The 7,916-nt window shown below is 45.4% G+C and overlaps 1 pseudogene; it reads left to right on the top strand.

Annotated features, from left to right (window-relative positions):
• The first annotated feature begins 5,418 nt into the window (after nt 1–5,418).
• Nucleotides 5,419–6,505, top strand: LOC101290179 (serine/threonine-protein kinase pim-1-like; annotated as a pseudogene).
• Nucleotides 6,506–7,916: the final 1,411 nt, after the last annotated feature.

Below are 7,916 nucleotides of genomic sequence, written 5' to 3'. Positions count from 1 at the left end.
GAGATTGGGATTGACACATATACACTATTGATACTATGTATAAAATAGACAACTAATGAGAACATACTGTATAGCACAGGGAACTCTACTTAATGCACTGTGGTGACCTAAATGGGAAGGAAATCCAAAAAAGAGGGGATATTTGTCTATGTATAGCTGATTCGTTTTGTTGTACAGTAGAAACTAACACAACATTGTAAAGCAACTATACGCCAATAAAAATTAATTTAAAAATAAATTGACATGAAACAGATTGACAGAAGATAATCAAATGAAGTTCAATAACATGGGTACATGGGAGAGGCCCAGGAAAACTGAGTAACTCACCAAAATAGCCAAAGCTTCACCTCAAATACATCTTCAGCTAAAGACAAAAGAGGATGTTGAGGACCGGAGGGCCAGTAATGGGAGTTGACCAGGAAAAGCACAGTAAACAAGGGTCAGGTTGTTTATGCAGATTTAAGTCCTTGTTTCTTTCATTGATAAGAGTTTCTAGAGATTTGGTCATCCTCCTCTTTCTGGTACAGAAAGGGAGACACCCTTACAAAGGGACATTTCCCTTATAAATGTACATGTTTCTTAAGGGTAACTCCTGCTTGGCATTCACAGTTTTCCTGAATGTCTGCAGTTTCTTGGAAAATAAACAGCTTAAAATAATTGATATGCCAGAAACATATTTTGAGGTGGCAAGTTTCTCTCCCCTACATCAGCTACAACATCTTTTTTAACTTTCTCTTCAGCTAAATCTTTTTTTTTTTTTTTTTGGTTCAGATATTTATTTTGTATAGTCAGCTAAATCTTTTTTTAATCCTGTTATGAAAAATTAAAAGCTTATATACAAAGTAGAGCGAATAGGATAATAAACCTCCATGCAGTCATCACCCAGAGGGATTATCCTTTCTACAACTTAAGAATCACTTTAGAATTATGTTCTATATATATAAATAGAATGGACTTAGATTATTTCTCAAGAATTTCCTTATGAAGTCAGTCTGCATCTATGAACTAGAGCTTGAGTAAAAACAGGAAAAAAAGAACATTGCTCACCCCCTGGCTCTACAAAGGTTAAGAGGCCACCCACAGCAGTCACCTCCCCCAACAGTGGACCCTGTTAGTAATTCAGGGTGAAAACCAGGATGAGGCACTCTGTGCTTTGGATAAATGAGCCCCTAGATAGTTAGATGCATACCTCAGAAAGAATTTTCAATGATCCCAGATTCTTGCATCTTCCTACACATAGAAAAGCACTAACTTCATTCACTTGAGATATCTTTTTTTTGTGACTTGAAGTAATATAAGCAGATAGGTTAGGGTGTCCTTGGCAAAAGATGATCAGGCATGGCTTTCTTGACATAAGAGAGACTGTTTTGACCTAAGCCATTTTGTGATCTAAGCCTGGCCTCAATGCTTGCGCTTGAACAAGTCTCAGTAGTCAATGATCGTAAGGGAACAAATGAATGCAGGAACAGAGAAAAGGTAGTCAAACGATAGTGCAGTGATAAAGCAGAGTCCTAGTTCCTCCTCAAAGGATATATGTAATAATACACTTTTGCATTCTGCAGGAACTAAGGCCCCCCACCCAGGTGGAGGATGGAATGAGGATGTTGACACTCTTGACTTCAGTCAACTAAAGTTTGGAGTCTGTTGACCTTTACCCCAATTCTATACCAAATTCTCCTCTGCTTGAGCCCCTTCATGAATATGCATGTACTCTTAGCTTAAAACCTCTCAGATTTTGCTGTTCTGGGATACACTGCTTTGGGAAGACCCTGCTGTTCTCCTTACTTGCTGCAAGTAATAAATCCTTCCTTCTCCTGAACTTTGGTGTGGTTCTGTCTTTTGACACCCACCGAGAAGCAAACCCACTTTTCTGATAACAACATAACATATAATACCACAGCAGATTGAAGGCAGAAGAAAATATGGTAAGCCAGATGTCTTCTATTAAGCCAGAAATTAAAGATGTTGGCAAAAATGTAAAACAATGTCACTCTTCTCACTATTTGTATTTGTGTTTTAGAAATATATTTTTCATATTAATATGTGATGACTATTATTTTTAAGTGACTTCAATTTTTCTGTTTTATTCATAATAGCAGCTATCAATTGACATTACCAACATAAACAAAACTTCTTTTTGGGTCCTGATTAATATTTAAGGGTATAGGGGAGGAAAACTAACTTTGCCTCTACCCTTCTAGGTTCTTGGCTAAAAACCCCCTGTAGTAAAAAAACAGATTAACAGGAGAAAAAATAAAGTTAACTACGTATGCCATCTACATCTGGCAGCAGCACAAAGACATGGAAATACAAAGGTGGGCAGAGGATTAAGATTTATATACCATCCTGAGCTATGGAAAGGGATAGGAGCCTGGGATTGCCAAGGGAGAGCAGTTCCTGGGAAGGTGAGAAGAGGAGCTGGTAAACAAAGGTTGTTACCCTTGCAAGAGAGGTTATTTCTGCTAGTAGCTATTCTACTAACTATTCAGGCCCCCTTTCTAATGAAACCCTCCTTACCAAAGAGTAACTTCTACTCTGTTTTCAGAGCTTCTGTGTCTAAAGTTTTACAAAATAGTCAGCTCAAAATACTCTTTATGCCAAAGAGGCTTATTCTGCTACCCTTCAGTGTAAATGGGTCTTGAGATAAAAAAGTGAGAACCACTGCTTTAAAGTTCTAAAAGGAAGAAAAATAGGATGAAGATGGATCACAAGAGAAAAGTTTGCCCTTGAACCTGGAGAGGTGACTCCTTGTCTTAAAAAGAAGGTAAAGAGCATGGATTCCCATCTGATTCAGGTCTTACAAACTTATTACAGGAAGATGAGGGGTTTCCTATCTGATAGCCTATATATTTTATCTACATATCTATTCACTTAGTTTCTTTCTTGGTATAAGTTACTGTAAACAATGTTTAAAGGGTTCTGGTTTCAAGTCATGTTTAGAAAGTCACTTCCTATACCCAGATTGTAAACATGGTCTCCAATATTTTCTTATATATATGTGAGGGTTAATTTTACTTGTCAACTTGACTGGCTATGGGGTGCCTAGGTTAAACATTTCTGGGCAATGAAAGTAGATGAAGTCACAGGGTGTGAGTAGACAGAGATGACAAGAGGGCCCAGGACTGAGCCCTTGGTCATTCCAACCTTGAAAATCCAGGGAGAGAAACTTCGGATGCCAAACAAAATGTAATAAGCCTGCTATAGTCTATCTCTCGCACCGATTTTGATCTTGGAGAGGCAGCAGTGGGCAGTGGCTTGAAGCGAGGTCCTAGTTCTCTGCCCAGGAATCAGACCTGGGGAGCCTGGATGAAAACCAGGAATTCTTGACCAGCAACATCTAGAGGCTAAAAGCAGATTTCCCTGGCTCTTGCCCCCGGTGAAAACTGCATTTCTCAGGAGGTAAAAACTATAAAAACAGGTCCAAGGTATATTATTAGAGACACAGCACAACAAGTGGGAGAGCACACAGGGAAACGGTCTGTTTATTTAAGATAGAGGCAAGGTAGAGATACACACCCAGAGAGAAAGGGTGTGGGCCTCCCCCCTAATGAGGAGGAGTGCAGTAAAGAGGCTGTTAAATCATTTATATAGGGCAGTTCTTCCCGGTCTTTGTTTACCCTTAGCCAATTATCTGGTTTCCTTTTCCACACCTGACCTGCCCTAGGGCCCTCCCCAACACTAGTGCCCAACTTTTTTCCAAGATGGAGTCCAGCCCAGAGGCCTAGGGGGAGCCTTGGCATCACCTCTTCTAGGGTGGTGCCCCCTCCTTTTTGACCCGCAAGGGGCCTTTCTGCCCACGTGCAGTGTCTCCCTTGCCCCAAGGATGGGAAATATGTGGCCTCCTGATCTTTACTCCAGCAGGGTTTAGCCCCTCTGTCCTCCAGAGACAAAGCCTGGATATTTACCCTGTTTCTGTAGTTACTTCTCTTTCCAAGAGCAAACAGGAGGCAGGTTGTAAATACCTAACCTGGAGCCCACCTATCTCCTGTCTCAGGAAATGCAAACAGGAGGCTAGTTGTAAGTGTCTGGCCTGAAGCCCATCTTTTTCTCACCCCAAGAAATGTAAACAGGAGGCCAGCTGTAAATGCCTAGCCTGGAGCCCATCTATCTCCTGCATCAATTTCAACTGAAACCTGGACAAAATACAAAAAGCAGTTACCTGAGGAGTCTGAAAAGTAATTAAGGGCAGGCGGACTGGGGAGGGAAGGTAAAACTTGTAGAGCAAGCTGTAAGGTGGCAGTGAGTTTCCTGGGGTTTCCCTCGTTTACTCTCAGCTTTGACCCAAGAGTGGGATGGTGAATCGAAGATGGCAAACCCTTGGAGAAAGACCCTTCTAGTGAGAGGACAGGGAAAGGGCACATGGAGAGTGTGAGTTCTCGCCTTGCTCTGCCTGAGACCAGTTCACGACCCAGCAGGGAAACTGCACTCCCGGGCTACAGAAACGGGGGAAAGAGACCACTTCTTACAAAGAGTGTGTGTGTGTTGGGGGGATGGATTCTCCTGTTATTTTTTCTCTTTTGCCACTTTGTCCTCAGGGAAGGCCCGATTGCTCAGAACTGCGCAATAGCATGGGAGGCTAAGTTTGCAGGAAAACGCCATCATTTTGTCCACATGTAATAGGAAAAGAAAGTCAGTGAGTGTGGGGGAAGCAGGTGGGACCTGGAGAAGGGAATTCCCTAACTCTGTGCATAGCTCCAGGCCCACCTCTAGCTGCTTTGAGAAATGAGCTGCAATGTAAACCCACAGGAAGTCCCAGACAGCTCCTGAGTGGCTCATGCCTGGGGCACATCCAAATATATTAAAAGCCTCTTAAAAATCAACAAGAAAGCAAACAACCCAGTTTTTAAAATGGACAAATGACTAGAACGGACATTTCATCAAAGAAGATAAAGAGATGGCAAATAAGTGCACGAAAGATGCTCAAAATCCTAGCCATCAGTGAAATGCAAATTTAAAACAAAGATACTACTACACACCTATTACAACAGATAAAACTTTTAAAGAGTGACAATGTCAAGCTCTGGCCAGTAGGCCGAGGCTGGAACTCAAGTTGCTGGTAGGAGTGCAAAATGGCACAGTTACTTTGGAAAATAGTTTGTCAGCTTCTTTCAAAGTTAGACCAGGGCCGCTGTGGCGGAGGAAGCGGCACCGGCTGCGGTAGCAGCAGCTACAAGCTCCCTGCGCCGGGGCGTTGCTGCACGCACCCCAGGAGCCGCCCGCCCCGCTGCCCTTGGAGCTGCCTGACCCCGCCAGCTTGTCTGTCAGCCCCCAGCCCGGCAGCGCCCCCAGGAGTCCTCCGACTTGCCTTCGGCCTTTTGCGCCACCTGCAGCCTCAGCCCCAGCTGTAGGCACAGCCACCGGCACAACCCCAGCCCCAGGTCCTGCTGCAGCTCCTCCAGACACAGTCCCTGCGCCGACACCCTGGAGGTTGGGATGCTCTTCTCCAAAATCAACTTGCTTGCCCACCTGCGCGTCGCGCCCTGCCACGACCTTCACGGCACCAAGCTGGCACCCAGCAAGGAGAAGGAGCCCCTGGAGTCGCAGTACCAGGTGGGCCCACCACTCAGGCATCTGTGTCGCCGACAACTTGCCGGTGACCAACAAGCACGTGGAGAAGGACCGGATCTCCGACTGCGGAGAGCTGCCTAATGGCACCCGAGTGTCTGTGGAAGTGGTTCTGCTGAAGAAGGTGAGCTCGGGCTTCCCCGGCGTCATTAGGCTCCTGGAATGGCTCAAGAGGCCCGACAGTTTCGTTCTGACCCTGGAGAGAGGCCCGAGTTGGCGCAAGACCTCTTCGACTTGATCACGGAAAGTGGGGCCCTGCAGGAGGAGCTGGCCCGCAGCTTCTTCTAGCAGGTCCTGGAGGCACCGTGACATCAAGGACCAGAACATCATTATCCGCCTCAATCACTGCGAGCTCAAGCTCATCGACTTCGGGTCAAGGACGCCGTCTACACGGACTTCGATGGGACCCGAGTGTACAGTCCTCCAGAGTGGATCTGCCGCCATGGCTACCATGGCAGGTCGGCGGCCATCTGGTCTCTGGGGATCCTGCTGTAGGATATGGCCTATGGAGATATTCCTTTTGAGCATAATGAAGAGATCACAGGTTTTCTGCAGGCAGAGGCTCTCTTCAGGGTGACAGCATCTCATTAGATTCTGCTTGGCCCTGAGACCATTAGATCAGCCATCCTTCGAAGAAATCCAGAACCATCCGTGGATGCAAGATGTCCTCCTGCCCCAGGAAACTGCTGAGATCCATCTCCACAGCCTGTCACCAGGGCCCAGCAAATAGCTTTTCCGGAAGGTTTTCCCCTCTCTGTCAGATGCTCACGGGAGGGGAAGTATCTGTTCCCAGCATCCCAAGTACCAGTGACACTTCTCTCCAAGCAGGACAGTGCTTGATACAGGAACAACATTTACAACTCATTCCAGACCCCAGGCCCTGGAGGCTGCCTCCCAAAGGCAGGAAGAGACTCCACTCCAGCCGCCTTAGGCCGCGACTCCTCCCACAGATGCTCTCCTTCTCATGGAGTCCAGCATCGCTGGACTCTGCAAAATCCCTGGGGGCGGGGGGCTGGGCGTGTGTCAGAATCCTGCCATGGAACTGTTCCCTTCATCAAGAGTTCTGCTGAATGTGCGATGTGTCAGGTAGGGGGAAATCGGGGTGGGGTGGGATAGGACTAGCACCATTTTAAGTCCCTGTCACCTCTTCTGACTCTTCTGAGTGCCTTCTATGGGGACTATGGCTATGCTGGGAAAAATACTTGAACTTGCGTCTTTTACCTGTTGCTTCTCCAAAAATCTGCCTGGGTTTGGTTCCCTCTCTTTCTTCCCCACCCCTTCACCCCCGTCCTTCATATGAAAGGTGCCATGGAAGAGGCTACAGGGCCAAACGCTGAGCCACCTGCTCTTTTTCCACCTCCTTTAGTAAAACTGCCAAGTGAACGGGTCTTCCCTTTTTGGTTTTTACTTAACTGTTTCTAAGACAAGACCTCACACACACACAAAATGCACAAGCAACACACATCCAAAACAACAACAACAACAAAACTGTAAATGTGTGTACAGTTGGCATGGTAGTGTACAAAAGCATTGTAGTTGATCTAATTCTTTTTTAATTTTGCCTTTAAGTTATTTTACCTGGTTTGTTTTGTTTTGTTTTGGCTTTTTTGGAAAGATGCGCATTTTAACCTGGAGGTCAATGTTATGTATTTATGTATTTATTTAATTGGTTCCCTTCCTGCTTCAAGCTTTCATGGCTGCCACCATAGTTTTCTTTTCTTCTTTCCTCCTCTGACTTGGGGACCTTTTGGGGAGGGCTTCAGCGCTTGCTCTGCTCCTTCATAGGGTGACAGGACTCAGGTGGGACAGCTGCTGCAGCTCCCTGACTGCTGCGGGCCCCCTGGCCTGGTTTCCCAAGTGGGTATGGGGTTCGTGTGTGATGGGGGAGGGGCGTATCTGACTTCTGTACATAGGGTGGATATGTGAAAAGCAGTTCTGGATGGTGTACGTTCCGCATCCTCTCTGGGGCTGTGTTTTGAGCAGCATGTGGTCTTCTGGTTTTATCTGCGTGAAATACTGTACAGGGGATAAAAGAGATCTTTTTTTTTTTTTATACTTGGTGTTTTTTGAATAAAAACCTTTTGTCTTAAAATAAATAAAGTTAGACCATATGACTCAGCAATCCCACTCCTAGGTATTTACCCAAATGAAATGCAAGTTTCACTTCAGGGAAGTTCACACAAAAATCTTTACACAAATGTTTACAGCAGGTTTATTCATAATCACCCCAATCACCTCCTTTTGGGAAGCAACCCAAAAGTCACTCAACTGGGAGATGCATAAGCAAACTGTGGTACATTCCTGGAATACTATTCATTAATGAAACAGAATGAACTATTGGCACTCAGGAC

This window comes from Orcinus orca, chromosome 4 (genome assembly GCF_937001465.1).
Source record: "Orcinus orca chromosome 4, mOrcOrc1.1, whole genome shotgun sequence".
NCBI lineage: Eukaryota > Metazoa > Chordata > Mammalia > Artiodactyla > Delphinidae > Orcinus > Orcinus orca.
The sequence above is the reverse complement of the archived record's forward strand: the minus strand, read 5'-3'. Positions and strand labels throughout refer to the sequence as shown.